At 41.1% G+C, this 23,507-nt stretch overlaps 1 long non-coding RNA gene across 1 annotated transcript in view; it reads right to left on the bottom strand.

Moving 5' to 3' along the window:
• Nucleotides 1-2,351: 2,351 nt before the first annotated feature.
• LOC102395309 overlaps nucleotides 2,352-23,507 on the bottom strand; it is a 29,031-nt gene continuing 7,875 nt past the window's right edge. Inside the window, exons 2-7 of the long non-coding RNA XR_327720.4 lie at nucleotides 22,752-22,895; nucleotides 20,881-20,963; nucleotides 19,889-20,060; nucleotides 19,002-19,127; nucleotides 5,452-7,122; nucleotides 2,352-2,517 (exon numbers count right to left, since the gene is read on the bottom strand). This is a non-coding gene — a long non-coding RNA (uncharacterized LOC102395309). The remainder of the gene's footprint in view (nucleotides 2,518-5,451; nucleotides 7,123-19,001; nucleotides 19,128-19,888; nucleotides 20,061-20,880; nucleotides 20,964-22,751; nucleotides 22,896-23,507) is intronic.

Genomic DNA, 23,507 nt, shown 5'->3' with positions numbered 1-23,507 from the left:
TCCTCACAAGATAATTATTAACTTCAAAGGTTTAAAAACAAAGTAGCTTTACAAGGGAAGGCTTGGTAGATACCACCTTTGCCAAGTGACCAAATAGATAAAATCTGCCTCCTAAGATATATTGAGAGGACAACATTACTTCTGTAGTATTCTTGATAGACATGTATAACCTGAACTTAATCATGAGGAAAAAAATCAAACTAACCCAAATTTAGGGGAATTTGAAAATATTAATTGGCCAGTACTTTTCAAAATTGTCAATGTCATGGAAACAAAGTCCCCCTCAAAACAAATTCCCCAGCCAAGTTTATGATTAACTTCTCCATCTTAAACTTTATTCTATTTCTTGTTTCACCCCTGTTCCCTTCAGGGTTGAGAAGTATCAAGTATCCTGGGTGCAAAGGCACTTCTATGTCCCCTGTTTCTTATTTGTAGAAAAAGACTTTAGTCTCTTAAGCCTTCTCTGAGTTCCAAAGAGCAGGCCCAAGCAATTACTAACTAGGAAAGTAATGGAATGCAGAAACAAAGGGGGCACTTAAGCAAGATAGCTTGTATAGTGCTAGTGTTAAGTCGCTTCAGTCCTTGCTACCTTATGGGCTGTAGCCCGCCAGGCTACTCTGTCCACAGGATTCTCCAGGAAGAATACTGAAGTGGGTTGCCATTTTCTCCTCCAGGAGATCTTCCCGACCCAGGGATCGAACCAACATCTCTTATGTCTCCTCCATTGGCAGGTGGGTCTTTACCACTAGCACCACCTGGGAAGCCCCTAAGATATATTGAGAGGACAATATTCATTCTGCAGTATTCTGGATAAACATATATAACCTGAACTTAATCATGAGGGAAAAAAAATCAGATTAACCCAAATTTAGGGGAATTTGAAAAGGAATAAAAGAGTCCTAGTTCCTTCCCAAGAGATACACATACTAATATGACATATACTTTTGAGTTGTTCTGCAGAAACTGAGGGAGAAGGCAATGCCACCCCACTCCAGTACTGTTGCCTGGAAAATCCCATGGATGGAGGAGACTGGTAGGCTGCAGTCCATGGGATCGCTAAGAGTCAGACACGACTGAGTCACTTCACTTTCACTTTCCACTTTCGTGCATTGGAGAGGGAAATGGCAACCCACTCCAGTGTTCTTGCCTGGAGAATCCCAGGGACGGGGGAGCCTGGTGGGCTGCCGTCTATGGGGTTGCACAGAGTCGGACACGACTGAAGCGACTTGGCAGCAGCAGAAACTAAGATCAAGTGGAGGATGGTGATTGCGTGCTGACTACATGAGAGATGACCCCAGACTCGGTGGAACCAGAAGGTTGATGATTAAGATTTCTGAAACATCATCCCGTTACTTCACCACAATCAGAAGAAAGTCCATGAGCTGCAATTCTCATCTCAAATGTTGCCTTTAAAAACCCTTCTCTGAGGGTCACTGGGAAGTTCAGGTCTCTTGAGCATGAGCTCCTCATTCTTCTTCCATGGTGCCCTGCAAACTAATGCTGAACTAGGACTTCCCTGACAGTCTAGTGGTTAAGACTGCACATTTTCAATGCAGGGGCCTCTGTTTGAACCCTAGTCAGGGAGCTAGTGTTCTTGCCTGGAGAATCCCAGGGACAGGGGAGCCTGGTGGGCCGCCGTCTATGGGGTCACACTGAGTTGGACATGACTGAAGCAACTTAGCAGCAGCAGCAGCAGGGAGCTGGACCCCACAAACCACAACTAAAGATCCTGAGTGCCAAAATGAAGATCCTGCATGCTGCAACTAAGACTTGGTGCAGACAAGTTAATTAATTTTTTAAACTTAATTTTTAACTTAATTTTTAATTAATTAATTTTTTAAACTTGCTGAATTTCCTTCACCATGAACTCGTGTCAGTAGATTCGCTTTGGTGCATGGGAGTTGACAAGTGGACCCAAGTAATGTTTGGTAACATCGTGAAAGAAAAAAATTGAAATTTCCCAAAGTATAGGAGAATGAGGCTACATGACATTTAAATACACTATATGATGCTGGATTAGACCCTGGGTCAGAAAAGGACATTAGTGGAATAATGAAATAAAATGTGTAAAGTCTAAAATTAGATGATAACATTGTCATATTTCTTGATTTTTGAAATTGTGGTGGTGTAAGATGTTTACAGAAATCTAGGTGAATATATGAGAAATATTTGTCATTTTCCAATTGTGTCTGGAATTATTTACAATGAAAAGTTCAAAATAGTAATTCTAAAGTGGTACTCTTATTGATAGTTCTCTTTCAACAATGTTGCTTGAGTTATGTAAATATACTTTTTTCTCAATAGAGCTTTTTAATTCAAAAATGCAAATTACAACTATTTTTTTCTGAATTCCTTTAATGAAAAGAAAGAAAAAAAAAATTTCCATTGTTAAATGTTGATAAGTACGGTTGTCCATAAGCCAGAACAGAATTCTGCAGATAAAATACAGTATATATTTCTTTTCCTTATGCAGTTTAATACAGCAGGTATACATTTTGAGTTAATATCAATGGCAGCCTGAAAAAGAGAAAATAAGTGAAAAATAAAACACCATGTAGCTTGAAGCAGGAGAAGGAGAACGTTCGGGCCATTTCAGCTATTGATTTTGATGACAGTGGTAGATGCATTCATTTAGTCACTCAGTGAATTTATAGGCACTGAGGTATGAGAGAGAACGGAGATGAACAAAACATGAGCGTTGTTCTCTAAAGCTCACAGTAGTGTGTGTGGTGGGGTGCTGGAGGAGAGGGTACAGAGAGGAGTAAGGTGTAATCACCAGACAACGCTGGAACACACAGGGCTGTGACAGGGCTAAACACACTGACGCTGGAACACACAGGGCCACACGCTAGTACATCTATTACAAGGCATAGATGAAGAAACTGATCAAACGTCTTTAAGGGAGCAAAATTTGCCACTCCAAGATGAATCTCTTTTGCACAAGGATTAATTTAGGCTGTTTATTTTTTATTAACAGAAGACTTGGGATGTAAGAGCCTGTTTCCAGAATAGAGCTATCATCAGAGAAATTTATAAAGAATATGGGCTAGATGTGGTAGAGAAAACTCAACAGGACCTGGAGATCAGAGTCCACTCTATGTCCCATTGTCTCTGCATTGCCCAACAAACACTTGTTTTCCAAACATTTGCTTTTCCATCTCTGTTAATTGCCTTCCTCTGCCCTTCAACCTTTGAAGTCCTAAGCCACTAACCCCAACATTCTCTTTTTAGCTGAAGATGGTGTTTAAGATGAGGCTTTCAGCCATTTTGGTGAGTTACTCAGCTCTCCTGGGTCTCTCCAAGGTATATATGTTATTAAACTTTTGTTTGACTTTCTCCTTTTAATTTGTCTCAGGTCAACTTAATTCTTAGACCAGCCCCAACATCTTCCAGGTAGAAAAGATATCTAAGTGAGAAAAAAGTTCAAAATTACTAAGCATATTTCTTTAAATCCCCTCAGATTGCCTTTTTTTTTTTCATTACTACCAATTGCCTCCTTGAATCTCTGTCCCACTTGTCAGTCATAGGGAAAGTAAAAAAGAACTTTACTGGCTCTGAGAAGAGAAACAAATTTGGTACAAATAAAAGCAGAACTGAGAAAGAACAAGAACAAGAGATAAAACTATAAAACATTCAATATGGTCCATGTTGAATGACAGTGGGGATTAAAAAGCTATGGGGCTGCAAGGTAAACAAAAGCCAGCTCATGAAGGACTTGTATTCTACCTGAGTTTTTCAACATTATTCTGAGGGAAAGGGGTATGACTCTTTACAGAGAATTTTTTATTTCAGTGTATAAATTCTTAGTAATTTCCCGTTTTGTTTTTGGACCTGCTGTCAGAGAAACTTCCTTCTGGCTCTTCCAGAGACAACAGAGATCATACTGACTTGCTGGGTCCAATAGAAAACTCTGTTGATTACACGATATATTTAAAGATGGAGACCAAAGGAGATTATCTTTGGGAAGATTCTTCTGCTTAGAATACTAGTGTCTGGACTTCTCTGGCGGTCCAATGGCTGAGCAGCTGCCTGCCAATGCAGGGGACATGGACTCCACCCCTGGTTAGAGAAGACTGCATATGCCACGCAGCAACTAAGCCCATGTGCCATGACTACTGAAGCCCGCACTCCACAGCAAGAGAAGCCACCGCAATGAGAAGCCCATACAGTGCAAGTAGAGAGTAGCCTCCTCTCGCCACAACTAGAGAGCGCCTGGGTGCAACAACAAAGACCCAGCACAGTCAAAATTAAATCAATCGAAAAAGTTTTAAACAAAAGAAAAAAGAACACTAATGTCTAACTCTGTCCCCAGGCTTCTTTCCCTTTCTGAAACTGGCTTTGCTTCTGAATCCAGGAATTTATGGCTAGTATCATCTGTATCCTCTCAAGAATAATGGTAATTAATACTTTAAGAAAAAAAAATAATGTAATGGAATTCCTGGTTTCCACTTCTGTGTATGAGCAGCTTGGAGTTACCACTCCTCTATAACAAGTGAAAAGGTCTTTTTTTTACAAGTAAAAAGACTGAAAAATCAACCACTCTTCTTAGGTCCATAAGAGAAGTGAGGCCACAGAGCAAAAAGCTACCCCTAAATTTGGAGAACACATAGAATCACAACGTACCAAGCAGAAACCCGAAAATGGAATCCTCCATGGGAACCAATTCCCTAGTAGGAAATCCAGAGTTGTAACTGATAAATTGCTGGAGGCTCAGACTGAACAAGTCTGAAAGTGAAAAACTCCAGGGGGACCCAAATATAGGGGCCCACTGAAACCGAGCAGGGCCCTGTGGGGCTCCCAGGCATGGAGGCTGTTTTGTCACCCATTTCTTGAAGGCAAGACTCCAGTCTACATGAGTCTTGAGTTCCAAAGAGCAGATTTGAACAGTTGCTAATCAAGGGAGGAGCAGTCAAGAAATCACCTAAAACAAGGTTAAATGGACTAGAGAAGCTCATCAAGATTAGGGCTTCTTGAGAAAAGGGCTTCTCTGCTGGCTCAGCAGTAAAGAATCCACCTGCCAGTGTAGGAGACAGGGAAGCATGGGTTTGGTGCCTGGGTAGGAAAGGTCCCCTGAGGAAGGAAATGGCAACCTACTCCAGTATTCTTGCCTGGGGAATCCCATGGACAGAAGAGCCTTGTGGACTATGGTCCAAGGGGTCATGAAAGAGTTGGATACAACTGAGTGACTAAACAACACCTGAAATGAGCTTAAAACATGCAGGCTCTACACACACCCTAGTTTTGCCAGAGACCCTACCTTTGAACCCTCATCAGCCCCTCCTGGGTTGGGACATACAGTTTTGAGGGCACAAGGCCCCCGTGTCCCCCTTTGCCTAGCAAAGTGATAAAGCCATCTTTTTCTACTTCACCCAAAATTCTGTCTCTAAGACTTCTTTCAGCACCAGTGTCAAGGTTTCAGTACCATCACCACTACACTTCTGGGACTCTTACCTCCAGGAGTTTGACCAGGGTCTCAGAGTGAATACTGCAGAAAAAGCTTGTGCTTCCAGCAGTGAGAGGGAAAAAGGCGCCATTTTGAAACACACCAGTGCACTCTAGTTCTTTGTAACAAGGCCTGCCCTCAGGAGAAACTAATCGACCATATTTAACCTGCTAGGGTTTTGTCAGCGGCTAACTGACCCTGGGGAAGGGAGATACCCAACTTTAGCCCACTCTAGCCTTCCTGTATGGGGGTTAAGTATGGGGGAGGGGAAGGTGAAGATCAGTCAGTGCAGGAGAGATGAATCAGAAGCACTTGTGAAGTCCACAGTCAAGAGGTGTAGGCTCACTGAAAGACGGAGACTTAGTCATAGGACTACAGGATGCTTCCCCTGCCCCCCCACCTCACCATCACATTAGTAAAGGCTTATTTACAGAAGTTTCTTTTACCAATGACATCATGTCTGGCTATAAGCAAAAACTGCAAGATACAGTAAAGGGCAAAAAAACACAGTTTGAAAATACAGAGCAAGTAGAATCAGATATGGTTGGAATACCAGACCAGGAACTAAAAAAACAAACAAACAACTATGATTAATTTATTAAGGGCATAAAGTAGGCAGCAGACAAGAACAGATGTATAATTTAGGCAAAGAAAGCAAACTCTAATAAAGAACCAAAAGGAAATGTTAGAGATTAAAAATACTGTAACAAACATGAAGGATGCCTGTGATGGGTTTGATTGAGAAACACAGAACAGAATATCCAAGGGCTGTGGAATAACTACAGAAGATGTAACATATGTATGATGGGGATACCAGTGAAATAGGAGGGAAGCAGACAGGGCACAGCCTTGAAAAGAATGACATAGTCATGGGACAGGACAAAAACTGGTTAGAATCAACTAGATCCAAGATGGCAGAAGATTCTGCTCCCAGACCATAAAAACTAACCACTGCATTTTCAGGGCCTCACGCCTTCTGAGACCGCCTACACCCTAAAGAGTGCGTTTTTCCCAAGGCCATTCTCACCTTTTGAGTTGAACCATACAGTGTCTATGGAATCTGTATCTCTTCAAATAAATCCACTTGTTACCTATCACTTTGTCCCTAGCTGAATTCTTTCTGCAATGAGATGTAAAGAACCTGAGCCTCATTAAGTCCTGAGCTCAGGAGTGCAATCTCAGTTAAAAGACTGTGAATCCATTTCCAATTTGAATTCTGGCTGTGTTTGAGTACTGACACATGGGTTCAAATGCCAGTCTAAGGTGCACAGTATCACTAGGAGGAGAAGAAAGAGAGAAAGGAGCAGAAGACAAATTTGAAACAGTAGTGACTGAGAATGTTGTTGATCCCAAGTTTGTGTGCCCTACAGGGAAGATAAGCAAACTAAAGCGTCAGAGTCTGGAGCAGAGAAAGGTTAATTGCAAGGGCCAAGCAAGGTGAACGAACATCTCAATGCTCAAAAAGCCCAAATTTCCCAGCGGCTTTGAGGGAAGAGTTTTTAAAGGCAAATTTGGGGGTAGGGCTCCAGGATATATGACTTTCTTCTGATTGGTTGCTGGTGAGGTAACAGGGTGGTCCAGAAATCTCAACCATCAGCCTTCTGGTTCCAACCAGTCTGGGATCCATGTGCTTCTGTTCCTGAAGTTTCCATCATGCACCTGGGTGGAGGCCCCAGCACCTGTAGAAGAATTTAGAGATATGCATCAGACTGCTATGCCCCTAAGGAGGGGCCAGGGAGCTGCCCATCACTGCACTGCGGTTTCTGACTGACTGCCTTTCCTCTGGTTCTGCATTCCCTCACTGCCCCAGTTAGTAATTGTTTGAATCTGCTGTATTTAACTCAGAAAAGGTCTAGGAGAATGAAGCCTTTTTCCTACAAACAAGAAACAGGGACACAGAAAGGCTTTTGTATCTAGAAGGGCTCCACAGGGTCCAGAGCAGTTTCAAGGATTTTCCCAAATTAATGTCAGACACCAAACCACAGATTCAGGAAGCTCAGAGAATGCCAGGCAAGATAAGTGCTGCCCCAACCACAAACTACCCCTAGGTGTAGTTATGTGTGTGTATATATATATATATATTTTTTTTTCATCCTAAAAGAAGCCAGATGGGAAGGGCAGGGAGAACCCCTTATCTATAGATGAAAAAAAAGAGATATGCATTATAGCTGACTCCTCCTCAGAAACCATCCAGAGAAGATAGTAGAGTGAAAGTGTTTCAAAGTGTCAAGAGGAAAAAATGTAATTCATTGTGGACTGGTATAATTTAAGTGGCTCACCACAATCTTTTGACGTTTCAGAATGGTGAAGTTTGGGACTGATTTCAAGTGGCCAAGCGGAAAAGGCTTGACACTACTCAATTTGATGCAAGGGATTTTCCATTCGGTCTCCTCTTTCCAGTTGCCAGAGGCACTTTGTAAAATTACTCACCAGAGATGGGAATGTTTTTCAATGTTATCTCAAGGTTGTGTTTGGCTTCACTGGAAGAAAAATCAGTTTACATTTCACCAGTTTTGTAAGATTTCTGTATTAGTCAGACTATGCTAACTGCTCTGTTGTTGTGTGGTCGCTAAGTCATGTCCTACTCTTGCGACTCCATGGACTGTAGCCCGCCAGGCTCCTCTGTCCATGGGATTTCCCAGGCATGAATACTGCAATGGGTTGCCATTTTCTCCTCTGGGAGATCTTCCTGACCTAGGGATCGAACCCACATCTCCTGCATTGGCAGGTCGGATCTTTACCAGTGAGCCACCAGGGAAGCCTGCTATAAAACAAAACAAAACCTCTTGAATTTCTTTACACAGAGTTTATTTATTGCTTCCTTATGGCACAGTCTAATGCAGGGTATAGGAGAGGGGGATGCCTCTCATCCACAGTCATTCAGGGAGTTAGACTTTCTAGATGATGGTGACCAGCATCATTTAGCGCCTCGGAGTCCTCAGCTTTGGACCAAATGAAAGGGGTATACATCACTTCTGCTGATGAGGTGTTACAGCTGGATATGAAAGTGAAGTCACTCAGTCATGTACGACTCTTTGTGACCCCATGGACTGACTGGAGCCTACCAGGCTCCTCCGTCCATGGGATTTTCCAGGCAAGAGTACTGGCGTGGGTTGCCATTTCCTTACAGCCGTGTGGCTCCTCCTAATTGTAAAAGATGTAGATAAATGCAATCCAGTTCTGTGCTCAGTTTCTCTTCCGTAATTTCTACGTGAAGACTTGAGTTAACTGGCTCCATATTTCTGATTTATTCCAGTAGCTTTTTTTTTTGTGACAGCTGTTGCCATCTTCTTCCCTTCCCAGCTCTGGTTGGAGGCTATCATTTGGATATTGACTGGATATTGTCATGCCTTTTGGATTCATATCGTCAACAGTTTAATATACTTGCTTTCTCACATGTTATTTATTGGTCATATTAATTTAATATGGCAGACAAGAAAATGAGCTGTGTTTACAAAACCTATTTGAACTATCTCCAGTGTCTTTTTAAAAACTTTATAAGCAGGATTCCTCTATGACCCACCTCCCAGAATATTGGAAATAAAAGCAAAAATAAACAAATGGGACCTAATTAAAATTAAATTAGATCTGCACAACAAAAGAAACTATAAGCAAGGTGAAAAGATAGCCTTCAGAATGGGAGAAAATAATAGCAAATGAAGCAACTGACAAACAACTAATCTCGAGAATACACAAGCAACTCCTATAGCTCAACTCCAGAAAAATAAATGACCCAATCAAAAAATGGGCCAAAGAACTAAATAGACATTTCTCCAAAGAAGACATACAGATGGCTAACAAACACATGAAAAGATGCTCAACATCACTCATTATCAGAGAAATGCAAATCAAAACCACTATGAGGTACCATTTCACGCCAGAATTGCTGTGATCCAAAAGTCTACAAGCAATACATGCTGGAGAGGGTGTGGAGAAAAGGGAACCCTCTTACACTGTTGGTGGGAATGCAAACTAGTACAGTCACTATGGAGAACAGTGTGGAGATTCCTTAAAAAACTGGAAATAGACCTGCCTTATGATCCAGCAATCCCACTGCTGGGCATACACACTGAGGAAACCAGAAGGGAAAGAGACACGTGTACCCCAATGTTCATCGCAGCACTGTTTATAATAGCCAGGACATGGAAGCAACCTAGATGTCCATCAGCAGATGAATGGATAAGAAAGCTGTGGTACCTATACACAATGGAGTATTACTCAGCCATTAAAAAGAATACATTTGAGTCAGTTCTAATGAGGTGGATGAAACTAGAACCTATTATACAGAATGAAGTAAGCCAGAAAGAAAAACACCAATACTAACACATATATATGGAATTTAGAAAGATGGTAACAATAACCCTGTATGCGAGACAGCAAAAGAGACACAGATGTATAGAACAATCTTTTGGACTCTGTGGGAGAGGGAGGGGGGAATGATTTGGGAGCATGGTATTAAAACATGTATAATATCATATAAGAAACGAATCACCAGTCCAGGTTCGATGCAGGATACAGGAAGCTTGGGGCTGGTGCACTGGGATGACCCAAAGGGATGGTATGGGGAGGGAGGTGGGAGGGGGGTTCAGGATGGGGAACACGTGTACACCCGTGGCGGATGCATGTTAATGTATGGCAAAACCAATACAATATTGTAAAGTAAAAAATAAATTAATTAATTAATTAAAAAAATAAAAACTTTATAGCAGAGAATTCACTGAAGCATTTGAAATACATGCTACTTTACAGAAACAATCATGTGACCCAAGAGACTCTTGTTATAGTTAAGCCATAAATTTGGCCTTAAATTTTCTAGCAATTAATATAAATAATTGTTATTTCTTCATATATGGATTCTAATTATTTATCATCTAATCATTTCATAAAATATAATGCTATAGGGACCTCCCGGGTTTGGTCCCTGGGTCGGGAAGATCCCCCCTGGAGAAGGGAATGGCCATCCACCCCAGTATTCTTGCTTGGAGAATTCCAAGGACAGAGGTGCCTGGCAGTCTATAATCCATGTGGTCGCAAAGAGTTGGACATGACTGAGCAACTAACACTTTCACTTCATTTTCAGGGACCTCCCTGGCAAGTTCAGTGGTTAAGATTCCTCATGCCTCTTGGCCAAAAAACAAAACATAAAACAGAAGCAATATTGTAACAAATTCAATAAAGACTTTAAAAAAATAAAAATATAATGTTATATATACAGGTTATATTTTTTGTGAATAAAACATTGAAGACTTTTAGACATACAGCCTTTTATAGATATTTTTCAAGGGATTTTTGTGAAGTTTTTAAAATTCTAATTCAATGGAGAATTATGAATCTTCATATTAAGGTTTGACTCAGGGGGATGATGGCATGGGGGTTTGAATGGGGTTCAAGAATGGAGAGAATCTAGATGAGATTTCTGTGATAAAATTGTATAATATAACCTGATTCCAACTCGTCTGATTCCAACCTGTATTTTTCCTTCTCTACTATAGACCCACTTGCTATTCGAAAATGCCATACTTTTTCATAAGATAATCTGTTAAATCTCAGAAGACAGTCCTTTGACCATAGATTGTGGTATCACATCAAGTAATTCTTAGAACTCATGAAATAAAAACAACAGTGATATTTAAAGGTAGGTTTCTTTGAGTGTTCAACAGCCTCGATTTGAGTTATATTTTTTGTAAGAATTTTCATATACTATTCTTCATATCAACAGGGGCAGTGTTCAGCCCCTTCTCAAAAGTTTTTGATAGATCACCAATTAGTTATGTGTTCATAATACTTAATCATAATACATAATTTTTCCTGTTAGTTCACAGTATAGAAGAATACCTTTTAAAAACCTATTTGGAACAAAACAAACACCTTACCTAGGGTATCATATTTTGTGTTATTGTTTTATTTACTCTATTTTTGCTAAATATGCCTACATATTAGGTGTCATGTGGTATACTTAAATTTATTTAAATTTATAAAGTTTTCTACTATATCTGGATTTGCCTCCAGACTTTACATTTCTGTGCTTTATTTTATGATTATATAAGTTAACAGCCCTAATAATAACAAACTGACTCACGTGTGCTCCTAGTTCTCTGCTTTACAGTCCAATTGGCTAGACGCTAACACGGTTCCTTTTCCAAAGTTTAAAATCAAGGTGTGGGGAATTCCCTGGTGGCTCAGTGGTTAGGACTCAGCACTTTCACTGCTGAAGGCCAGGGTTCAATCCTTAACCAGGAAACTAGGATCCCACAAGCTGTGGAGAAGTGGTCCAAAAAAAAAAAAAAAAAAAAGATGTGAAGATTTGTTTATTAAGTCTCTCAAAATAGCTTTGATAAAGGTTGACACTGTAATTGCAATTATGAGAATTCATGCTTTAAAAATATACATATTAAAAATTTTGTTTGTTTATTTATTTGGCTGCACCAGGTCTCAGCTGTAGCATGGGTAGCCTTAGTTGCAGCACGTGGGATCTAATTCCCTGACCAGGCTTCGAACCCAGACTCCCTGCATTTGGACTGAAGAGTCTTGGCCACCAACGAAGTCCCTCCATGATTTTTTAAAAATAATTTTCTTTAATTAAACATTTGTTAATGTCTATAAAAGCAAGTCAGGGAAATGTATGAAAAAAATACCCAGGTTACATATAAGAGAGAAAATAGTCCCAGTCCTGAGCTGGGGCATACTTTTACATCTGATGTAATTAGCTGTTCCTTCTGAGATGAAATTAGAATTCTCCTTGATAGATTTTAATGAATTTAAAACCACTTCTGTGAACCCCACCTTTCATCTCTCAGCCCTGGGAGAAACTCTCTTAGAGAGTCAAATGATCTTAGACTACAGTTCTTCATGTCCTTATCTAAGAGTCTAAGCTCTAGACTTTACTGTTAAATATCTCCTTTTTGTTGCTGTTGTTTAGTCACTATGTCATGTCCCACCCCAAGCACAAAGTCACCAGGCTCCTCTGTTCATGGGATTTTTCCAGGCAAGAACACTGGATTGGGTTGCCGTTTCCTCCTCCAGAGAATCTTCCCGACCCAAGGATGGAATCCTTGTCTCCTACACTGGCAGACAGATTCTTTACCACTGAGCCACCTGGGAACCCCTAAATGTCTCTACCAGGAGAAAAATCATGATTTTTGTGTGAGAAATGATTTTGTCTGAGAAATTTCTTTACAGATATTTTCAAAATGTCTGTGATTTTTTAAAAAAATTAAAATTCAACTAAAAAGTAATACAGCTTCATCAGCTTCATTGTTGAATTTATTTCCCTTATTGATGACAGAATATCCTTTATCCATTATTCAAAGAAAAGGAATTTCCTTTATTCATATCCTTTCCAAAGACTTGGTTTTTTTCCCCCTTTAAACATTAATTTATTTATTTGGCTGTGCTGGGGCTTAGCTGTGGCATGTGGGATCTAGTTCCCTGACCAGGGATTGACCCCAGGCCCCTTGTATTAGGAGCACAGAGTCTTAGCCTGTGGACCACAAGGGAAGTTTCTCCAAAGGCTTGTTTTTGATAGCATGGCTTTGATGGGAGGACATAACCTCAACACTGATGCCTGAGGGGAGGAAAGGAGAACATCTCTTTAGGGGAGAAAATATTAGATTCAAAAGTTAGCATAAATTATATTTAAAATGGATAACCAACAAAGACCTACTGTATAGCACAGGAAACTGTTCAATATCATGTCATAGACTGGATGGGAGGGGAGTTTGAGGGTGAATGGATGCATGTATATGCATGGCTGAATCCCTTCACTGTCCACCTCAAACTACTGTAACATTGTCAATAGACTACATTCCAGTATAAAATTAAAAAGCTTTTTTTTTTTAAGTTAGCATAAGAAAGCCAAGAAAGACTCATGACACACTCTGATATATGGCAGAGAACAGTTGCTCTCCAGCTCTATGACTGTAAACTCTCAAAGTCAGGGATGAGCTAGTGTATTGTCTCTACATTTTATAGAAGATTAGTTATTTAATGCAACTTAACTTTTGAAAAAAAAGAGTAAATTTCTTTGTGCATCAGTTATTTCAGGACGTTATTTGCTTATTCCCTATGGACCATACAAGGACCGATTAGGAAGAATGATTTAAATCTTAACATCTGCTCTCTAAATGACTGGAATAGACTTGTCTTGGCTGTCTTGACATGAACTATAAAATTTACATTTTTGAAAATACATTGATTTTTTAAAAATAGAAGAGAATTCATTGACGTTATAAACTCTTCTTTCTTTATATATTTTCATGAGGTGACTTTTATTGGCACTGCTTGTGCTGCCATCCGCACTCAACTCCAGCGCACCTGGGTTTCTGGTGCTGCTGCATATTCACCACGCCTGCAAAAACTCGAACTGCCACTATTGCCGTTGCCACTGTGAATAATGGAAAATGTGCTAAGTAAAACATAATCTTTTGAGGCACTTGTCTCAAAAAGTACCAAGTGAGAAAAAGACACCACTCTTCCTAGTTCTCCAAACACAGCACGTTCTTTGCTGAGAAGGGCTGTAAGTGATACATAATCCAGGGGGTCTGGTTAAGTGCCCACCCGATGCACCCCACTTCCTCAGGCCCCAGTGCGTCCTCACCCCTTTTCTTTGGTCCCATGCCTATCCCCAGGTTGCTACCAGATCTAAAATATCCACTGACTACTGTTGTTTCTGGGTTGTCCTCCACCTCCAACCTGCTGCCCTGGAGGCCCATTAACTTCCCAGATCCATGTCTCAAGTAGTGACTCACTCTTTCCTTCATTACACCCCTTGCTGATCATCACTTTTTATTATGTTCTACAATTCCCTGTTGGTACTTCCTCACTAATGCCAGCAGTTCTGAAACAGGCTGATTTTAGGCAAAATATACTTTTCTACTGAGATTTCTCTTAACATTTTTTCCCTATATAACTTTTAGATTCCCCTGCCTTTAGTTTTCATGAGGTTCAGTCAATAACCCCACATATGTTGGTCAGTCTGTCAGACTGCTAGAATGAACGCATTGGTTGTCACAGAAACCTCGCAAAGACTGCAAATAAATGGCATTGGCAGCTTCTAAAGAGAAATCTTCTGAAGGAGTGAATGGTTTTGTGTGTTGCCAATGGCGGGAATCCTGGACTAGTGATTAGGTCACTCACACCGAGTCTTTGATTCATAGGTTTGCTTCCTGTAAAAGGCTTTTTAAAAAAATGTGTTGAACCCAACTTTCCTTGATGCAATGAAACAAGCCAAGGATGTTCAGGTGAAACTCCAAGAGCAAAGACAGAGGAGTAGCAGCTGAAACCAGATGATATAAACTGACCCATTACCCAAAAGTTGCTATAGTTTGTTGATCCAGTATCCCGACAGTGAGTCACTTTGGCCGTCAGACTTCATTCCGGTTTATGACAGAGCATCACTTATAAGAATTGCCATCAAGGAAGAAGAAACTGGCCACAATCCATGAAGCACAAAGAGCCACTCTTACCTTTTCTGCTCTATATTTGAAAACTTTCACTTGCTTTTGAGTTGTTTTCTTTATAGCATGATTCACTATTGTTTTGTTCAATGATAAAGTATAAACAAAAAAGCCACACTGGTGTCTCTCTCATCCTAGACACCTCAACCCAGGACTCTGGAATGGCCATGTGGAAAGTAAGAACTAGCCCTGCCAGGAGTCTGTGTCCGACAGAGGCCCCAGGAACATGGCAGGGCTCTGCTCAGCCGCTCTGTATCAGTCTTCAGGTCAGAGAGGTTCTCTCAAAGCCTTCAATTAGCTCTCAGTTCAGTTCAGTCGCTCAGTTGTGTCTGACTCTTTGTGACCCCATGAATCGCAGCACACCAGGCCTCCCTGTCCATCACCAACTCCTGGAGTTCGCTCAAACTTATATCCATTGAGTCGGTGATGCTATCCAGCCATCTCATCCTCTGTTGTCCCCTTCTTCTCCTGCCCCCAATCCCTCCCAGCATCAGAGTCTTTTCCTATTAGCTCTAGCTACTCCTTAATTCATCAGAGCTATTCATGCTGTCAGCCCACACCCCTCCTCGTGGCTCTCAGCCTCTGAAGCCTCTGAAAGCAGCTCTGATGAGGCAGCACCTTTTCCTAATATTTTACATATTAGATGTCATCTCACTGTTCAGTTTCCTTAGAGGTCAAGTATGAGAGTGGTCTACATGTAGCTTCTGGTTTGACACAGTGCCTGCCATGACTATGGTCCACAAGTCCACTGATATCAAACACTTTTGTGAACATGGTGGGATTTATTAAAGACTGTATGTAAGGAGGGCTTCCCTGGTAGTTCAGTGGGTAAGAATCTGTCTTTCAGTTTAGGGGACACTGGTTCGATCTCTGGTCTGGGAAGATCCCACATGCCACGGGATGACTAAGCCCATGTGCCACGACTACTGAGCCTGTGCTCTAGAGCCCGGGAGCCACAACTACTGAGCCACATGCTATAACTACTGAAGCCCAAGCAAGAGAAGCCATCGCAAGTGGGAAGTCTGAGCACTGTGACTAGAGAGGAGCTCCCGTTCACCACAACTCAAGAAAAGTCCACGCAGCCACGAAGACCCAACATAGCCAAAAATAAATAAATATTTTTTAAAAATTAAAAAAAGACCGTGTAAGGAACACAGAAAGGAGGAGTGACATTGCCCACCACACAGCACATGAATTAATAAAGTCTTCATTAGTCGGTTGCTGTTTATTTCAATTTTCCATTGGAGATACGTTTCTCTCTCCATTTTCGCTCCAACCCAGGGCTCACTCCCTCTGCTTCCTTCTACCTTGCTTTACTAATCGGAATGCCTGAATGCTGGCCAGCTTTTCCTTTGCTAAGGGCTTATGAAATTCTTATTTCAACCAAGCGGTCTCTCTTGGGAAGGCAACATGGGAATGCAAAGTGAGTTGTCGCTTAAAAAAATAAATTTTTCCGGATCATTGCATTACACAATCTGTAGTTTCTTGACTTTCCTGTATTAAACTAATTTTTTAGATTCAAAAACAGAGCCACAGATGGTTCAACTGGTTTCTCAAAAGTTTTAAACAATCCCAATTTTAGTTTTACTGGCATTCGAATAAATTGCTCTGCCTTTTCCCTCCTCTGGTATTCCTACCTGCCTTGTACTGAATAAAGATAGATTGTTCTGTGCAAGACTGTATCAACTATTTACGTCTAGATTTATCTTTTTTGGCTTTTTACTTCTTTTCTCCTTAGGTCCCCCACATTCCTTTTCTACAGGAAGCATGGAAAAGATAAAGGTGCCGGGAAAGATATTAGCTTTTGGCTGCTGGCCTGAATGTTGCCCTTTAGTATTTATTAGCTAACTTTCTTAACTAGCAATATACTTTAAGATGAGCCATAAAGGGAAAAAGAACCAAAGCAGAGAACAGTTTCTGTTTTCAACACTATGGAGGGCTAATTATAAGTTTTCTGAGTTCTGGGGTTTTTCAACGGAAGTTTCCTCCGAAAATCACTTCTTTTCCCAGCACTCTTCCTTGCCTTACTGGATTTTTACAACCTGTTTTCCAAGGCCAGAGGTCACATCCATTAGTTGTCTCATTTCTACAAATGCATGTGGTAAAATAGAAGAATAAACAGGAGTGTATCTAAGTATCAACTCATTTTGCTTGTTGGGATGGGAAAAAAGAATTTTTAAAAAAGACCTGTCTTACTGATGATAATTCTACAGTTTCACTAAACTCAACTCGATATTTCACGAAACACTTCCTATGTACAAGTTCTTGGCTAGGTGCGTACACGTGTGCTAAGTCGCTTCAGTTGTGTCCAACTCTTTGCGACCCTATAGGCCATAGCCCACCAAGCTCCTCTGTCCATGGGATTTTCCCGACACAACTGGAGTGGGTTGCCATGCTCTCTTCCAGGGGATCTTCCCTGGATCCCACCCAGGGATCGAACCTGCATCTCCTGCACTGCAGGCAGATTTTCTTTATCACTGAACAATTGCATATGGACAAAATTTTGAAGAGAATGTGTAAGTATGTAAACAGTTGTATTACAAATGGTAAAATTATACATGAATGTTTTTATTAAGACATTTTTATAATTAAATAAAAACTGAAAGCTGAGACTTACTTGTCTTATTCTACTGATTCCTCACCTATGCTGTCATCTATGATGACAGTCATCTATTAAGGACGAAGCCACATCTATCTTTTAAACTGGGTCAATGTTCTAAAGAGCCAAAGCTTTTTGGGTTTCATATAGTAGTTCAGTGTTAGAATTTGGAATGTAACATTAAAAGAAATCTACTTCTATAATTTTTAGACAAATGTAGGCTGGAGAATCCTCCTTCCAATCAGAGGAAAAGCTACTGAAATGCTCGTACTTGGTTTCCTTACTTGTAAAGGGAATACTAATAAAACCTACTTCATTACTTGTTTTGTTTTTGTTTAGGTTTGTTTTGCTTTAATAAGAATAAGGGCCTGGTACCTTTTTAGGTTTCCCTAGTGGCTCAGACGGTAATGAATCTGCCTGCAGTGCAGGAGACCCAGATCTTGAATCCCGGGGTCAGGAAGATCTCCAACAGAAGGGAAAGGCAACCTACTCCGGTATTCTTTCCTGGAGAATCCCGTGGACAGAAAGCCCGGTGGGCTACAGTCCATGGGGTTGCAAAGAGTCAGATACGACTGAGCGACTAACACTTCCACACTTTCACCTACTTGGTATTCACTAAACGTGGATGGGAGTTGGTGGGAGTGTTAGCTGAAGCCTGACCAGACTCTGGGGGACACTGCTGGGACCTTGAATTCACCTCCATAAAGAGTACAGATCCTTATGATACTATATGTCAAGGAGGACTTGAGGGACAAAAAGATCTGGCCTATACCAAGCCCCTGCCATATATGTTTCCTTTGTGGAAAGAGCAGAGTTCAAATAGAGGATAAATAAATAACCATTCTTATCATCTCTCTCTCCAGTCCCTTCCCTCTTGTGGTTTAATTGTCACACACAAAGAAACAAGGGTGTTTAAATACCAAGACTGTCCTTCCCTGTCTAAGGGAGAGGTAGGAGAGGGGCTAATATTAGCTGTAACACTGATTCATGAATTCATTCAACCAAGATCGATGGAGCACCCTGAGATGTAAAGACCCTCTGCTGTCTGGTTTTATAAGGCAACAGCTTTAAAGGGTCAAGAGGGGGAAAAGATTGAGTTTTATTTTAAGCTTCTGACTTTTCTGTATCAAGCTGAATAAAAATTTCACTGGAGCAATTCATCATAAATGTCTTGCTTCTTAATTCTTTTGATAGGAACTAGCTACCATGGACAGACAAAAGGATTTTACAAACACTATTATGCAATGTTGTACAATCAGCCAAAACTGCATTATGCTCAGTGTCTTTGAAGAGCCTGGCATTTCTGCTTTGGAATGACTCAAAAAAATGTCCTAGATGGTGTCTCTTGGAAGACTTTCCTCGTGTCCCACCTATGTGTGGTCCTTCAACCACAGCCAAACTTCGCTCCCACTCTCTGAACAGTCTCGAGTATTTGTCACACTGAGTTCTTAAAACATCCCGATTCACTTTCACTCACTTAAACAGTTACGTAGAAATTACTCACGTTGTTGGCTTCTGGGAAATACATTTGTAATGATTTCATCTGAGCTGTCATACATAATATGCTTCCTTGACATCTGGAATCCAAGTGATGTAGATTGGAGACATCACAATGCTGTACTGGTAATGGCTAGAAAACAGAGATGTGATGGCAAAGTAGCTCTTGGAAGAAAGACAGTAAACTTGAGTTAAATTCAGCAAACATTAAGAGTATCAATCAGACACAGAAAGAACACACATTACAGAATGAGCCTAATGTAATTGCTCTGGATCCTTCAGAAACTTATGACTTAGTGGGAAAAATGGATATTGATAAGTAAGAAATGCCCTTATAGAATACAAATAAAGTTATGCAGGAGCACAAAGTAAATAGTTATTAACCTTGGATATGACAGCATTGGGTCACAGAATTGGTTAAAATCATGGCTTTGTAGCCCGATTGCTATGTTGTTGCTAAGTCGCTTCAGTTGTGTCCGACTCTGTGCGACCCCATGGACCGCAGCCCACCAGGCTCCACCGCCCCTGGGATTCTCCGGGCAAAAACACTGGAGTGGGTTGCTGTTTCCTTCTCCAATGCATGAAAGTGAAAAGTGAAAGTGAAGTCGCTCAGTCGTGTCCGACTTTTAGCGACCCCATGGACTGCAGCCTTCCAGGCTCCTCCATCCATGGGATTTTCCAGGCAAGAGTACTGGAGTGGGGTGCCATTGCCTTCTCCTTGTAGCCCGATAGGTGTGGTTTAACATATTAACTTTACCATTTACTGCTTTCTAGTCTTAAGCACATTACTTAATCTTCCTGTGTCTTAACTAACTCAAAGGTAAAATGGGTTTAGTTACAATAATTATCAGATCACCGGGAGGCACAATTAAGCCATGCGCATGCGCCATATACCTTTCTATGAGAAGTCGGGAAAGAGGGCGTCCAGGTCAAGCGATTTCCTGTCAGGGAGGCAGAGTGGAAGGTGTACATACTCCATCCACTCACATTTCACTGGAGAAAATGCAGTCACCTTGTCACGCACGACTGAATGGGGAACTGGGCAGCGGAATCTCTAGCTGGGCAGCTGGAAGAGGGTAGAAAAGGCCCACAAACTCCACAAACAAATGCAATAATTCTTAGGTAATGGTTAGACTTTTAATCCACATTGAAAAAAAAAGCCACAACTCTGTGACGGCGCCATGAAAAAAGCAGACAGACCATGTGTCATGTCATACTGTGTCTCAGTCATGTCTGACTCCCTATGACCCTATGGACTGTAGCCCGCCAGGCTCCTCTGTCCATGGATTCTGCAGGCAAGAATACTGGAGTGGGTTGTCATGTCTTCCTCCACTGGATCTTCCTGACCCAGGGACTGAACCCCAAGTCTCCTGCATCTCCTGCATTGGCAGGTGAATTCTTCACCACTGAGCCACCTAGGTAGTCCCCAAATCCTCTGCTCTATTCCTTAGGAGAGGTCCCTAACCTTTTTTGGCTAGAGACCAGTTTCATAGAAGACAATTTTCCTACAGAGAGTGGGAGGCAGGGATGGTTTTAGTTTTGCCCACCACTCACCTCCAGCTGTGTGGCCAGGTTCCTAACAGACCGCTTGGGGACCCCTGTTCCAGAATACATTAATTTGGCATTGTGAGCAACACTGGGGCAATAGAGAGCAAAACTGCATGTGTGGTTTTCCCCTCCCAGCCCTCAGTTTTTCCTAGGCTGCTGCTGGAAGAAACAGAAACACATCCAAGGTGTGGAAAGGTGGAGAGCAGCCGCTCGATGCAGACACACTGGCAATAGGGCAAAGCGACAAGGAACAGCAGGGACGGAGAACAGGGCACACCAAGCAGAAGGGCACCTCGGTCTGGGATAATCTAATGCAGAGAAAATATCCCTAAACACACCTGAATGTTCTCTGAAGCATCACTGTGTTGCTGCCAAGCACAGACACTGCTGTTCATGAGGGTGAATTCAGTGAAAAACATTCCTAGAAGATGAGGGTAGGATCCAATATTATTAACATCCTCTCCCCCTTTCTTACCCTCCTCCCCATGTCCCTCACACCAAAAACCAGTCCTGAGATATTTTTTATCCCAATTAAGTAAGATTTAAGTGAACATTAAGAAAAAACATTTAAACGAGAAAAGAAATCTCAGAGGGGGAACCTATAATCTTATGGAAAGATTTCCGTTTGGTCAGCAAGGAAGGCTGAATGATCCAACACTCACAGAATGAAGTGTGTAGTTTGTGTATTTAGTAGATAAAATGAAAATGCTGCCATGCTTTTGAGGCAAACTTTACTCACCCAGATAGCTTCATTACCCAATAGAATTATACAAATCAGGTTAAACTCCATGAATGTGATATTTAATAAAGTTTCTCATTTTTTCCCTACTGTAATATGCTGAGACAACATGTTTGATGTCTCAGTGGATATGTTTAAAGTTGTTATTGGTTACAATTATGTGTGTGTGTTGTCAGTTTCCCAAGCCTAGAAGGTGAATTTAGCAAAAATTACTAGAGAAGATTTTTCAGTCACTTTAGGAACACCAGTTGTGAACTTCCCTGGCAGAGCAGTGGTTAAGACTGATGCTTCCACTGCAGGGCGTATGGGTTTGATCCCTAGTTGGGGCACGAAGATCCCACATGCCATGCGATGCAGCCAAATAAAAAAGAATATATCTTGCCATCATTCTGATGATTTTCCATCTTTATCCAAAGAAGGAAAACATTAGTACAGATAACTCTAGAAGGCAATAATCAGAATTCAATCTGTTTAAGAATATATGTCTGTGTGCATTTCTGATATTCTTGGTATTCCCAGCCTTTCAAACAACTAACAAGAAAATGATGTAAACATCTGACTTGAAAAAATTGCAAAGCTTCTAGCTTCCCCTTCTTGATCTCAGGAAAGTTAAGAATTAATTCAGTTCAGTTCCATCCAACAGGATTGTCTGTACATCTGCTGTGTACTGCTTAGTGATTTTAAGTAAGACAAATCATAATCTTTAGCCACTTTCATCCCCTAAGGGAGAATCTGCCACAAAGACCCAGGGCAAGAAGGCAACTGGGTCTCAGGAACAAGGAGTAACCAAGACCCAGAAAGCTCTCAGAACACTCTCTGCAGGACTGCTTCCTTCACTTGCATGTCTTTATTCTGAAGGACTTTCTCTACCTCTTTAGACAGTTGTTCACACGTTACATGTCTACATAGACAAACTTGTCGTCTCTGGATTGCAATTCCAAATTTCCAGGACAGGGAAACATATTAACCCAGTTTATTTCTGGTTTCTATTCCCCATCTTGCCGGCTGAGTCTGATGTGGTAAGATCATGTATATGAAACTGGCTAAAAGGGAAATATCCCTAAAGTCAGGGAGGTAGTTCTCAGAGAGAGGAGATTATTTAGATCAGATAGTCTCTAAATTGTCCTCATACATATAGCCCAGAATAAGAATTGTGGAAACAAAAGAGATGCTTATATTACAATCTCTGGCTTTACAAAGGTCACAATCTCATAAACCCACATGTACACATGGAGGAGTAATATTTAATATGAAGGGGTGACTTTGATCAGAAGGGAGCCAGATAGAGTAGGAACACAGTAGACCTCAAAATAAGTAGGTTCAAATTTTGGCTCTGGCTCCTACTCATTTATGCATCCTTAGTAGGGTCACAGATTCTTCATTTGTAGATCTTTATCTTATTTGTAAAATATGGATGATTATATATAAATTTAAAGGCATTTTAAAATGATAATTAAGTGTAGCACCTACCAAACACATAGGATACAGCAGACTCCAGCTCACAATAGTTTGGTTCAGTAAGTGTGTATCGAACACATCCTTGGTGAAGCACTGGACTACATATGAAGACGTAGAAGTTAGTTGTCCTGGGGAAATGCAGATTGTTCGAGGGGCCTGGGAGGTGGGAATAAGAGAGATGAACAGTTAATTCAATCATCATTCCAGTTGTGCTTTAGATTGATCTGACAAGATTTCAGGGAGGTGCTAGGACATAAACTAGGCCCTATGTAGGTAGAGAGGACTTGAACAGGAACGTGCCGGGCTCCTCTGTCCATGAGATTCTTCAGGCAAGAATACTAGTGTGCGTTGCCATTCCCTTCTCCAGGGGATCTTTCCAACCCAGGGATTGAACCCCACGTCTCTTAAGTCTCCTGCATGGGAACGTGTATTCTTTACCACTAGCGCCACCTGGGAAGCCCTTGAACAGGAACATTTCCTATCAAACCGGGTAAAACCTTGAGCTAGCTGACCCAACTCTGGGAAGCTGATGGTTCAAATTTTCTCTGTGACAAGGAAGCTACATGAATAAGTAAAAAGACCTTTTCCAAACATTACTGGGCTTAAATAAAGGTGTTAAGGGAGACATCAATATAGTTTTTAAGCAGGTTTTTACATAGTAAAGGAAGATATAAAATCCACGGTGAAAATCATCCACCTAATAGGTAACTGAAAGCATATTTTCTGTGCTCAGTGAAAATGAAAATACTCAAGAAAAGAATTAAACAT

This window comes from Bubalus bubalis, chromosome 5 (genome assembly GCF_019923935.1).
Source record: "Bubalus bubalis isolate 160015118507 breed Murrah chromosome 5, NDDB_SH_1, whole genome shotgun sequence".
Lineage (NCBI taxonomy): Eukaryota > Metazoa > Chordata > Mammalia > Artiodactyla > Bovidae > Bubalus > Bubalus bubalis.
This window is presented reverse-complemented; position numbering and strand designations above follow the sequence as displayed.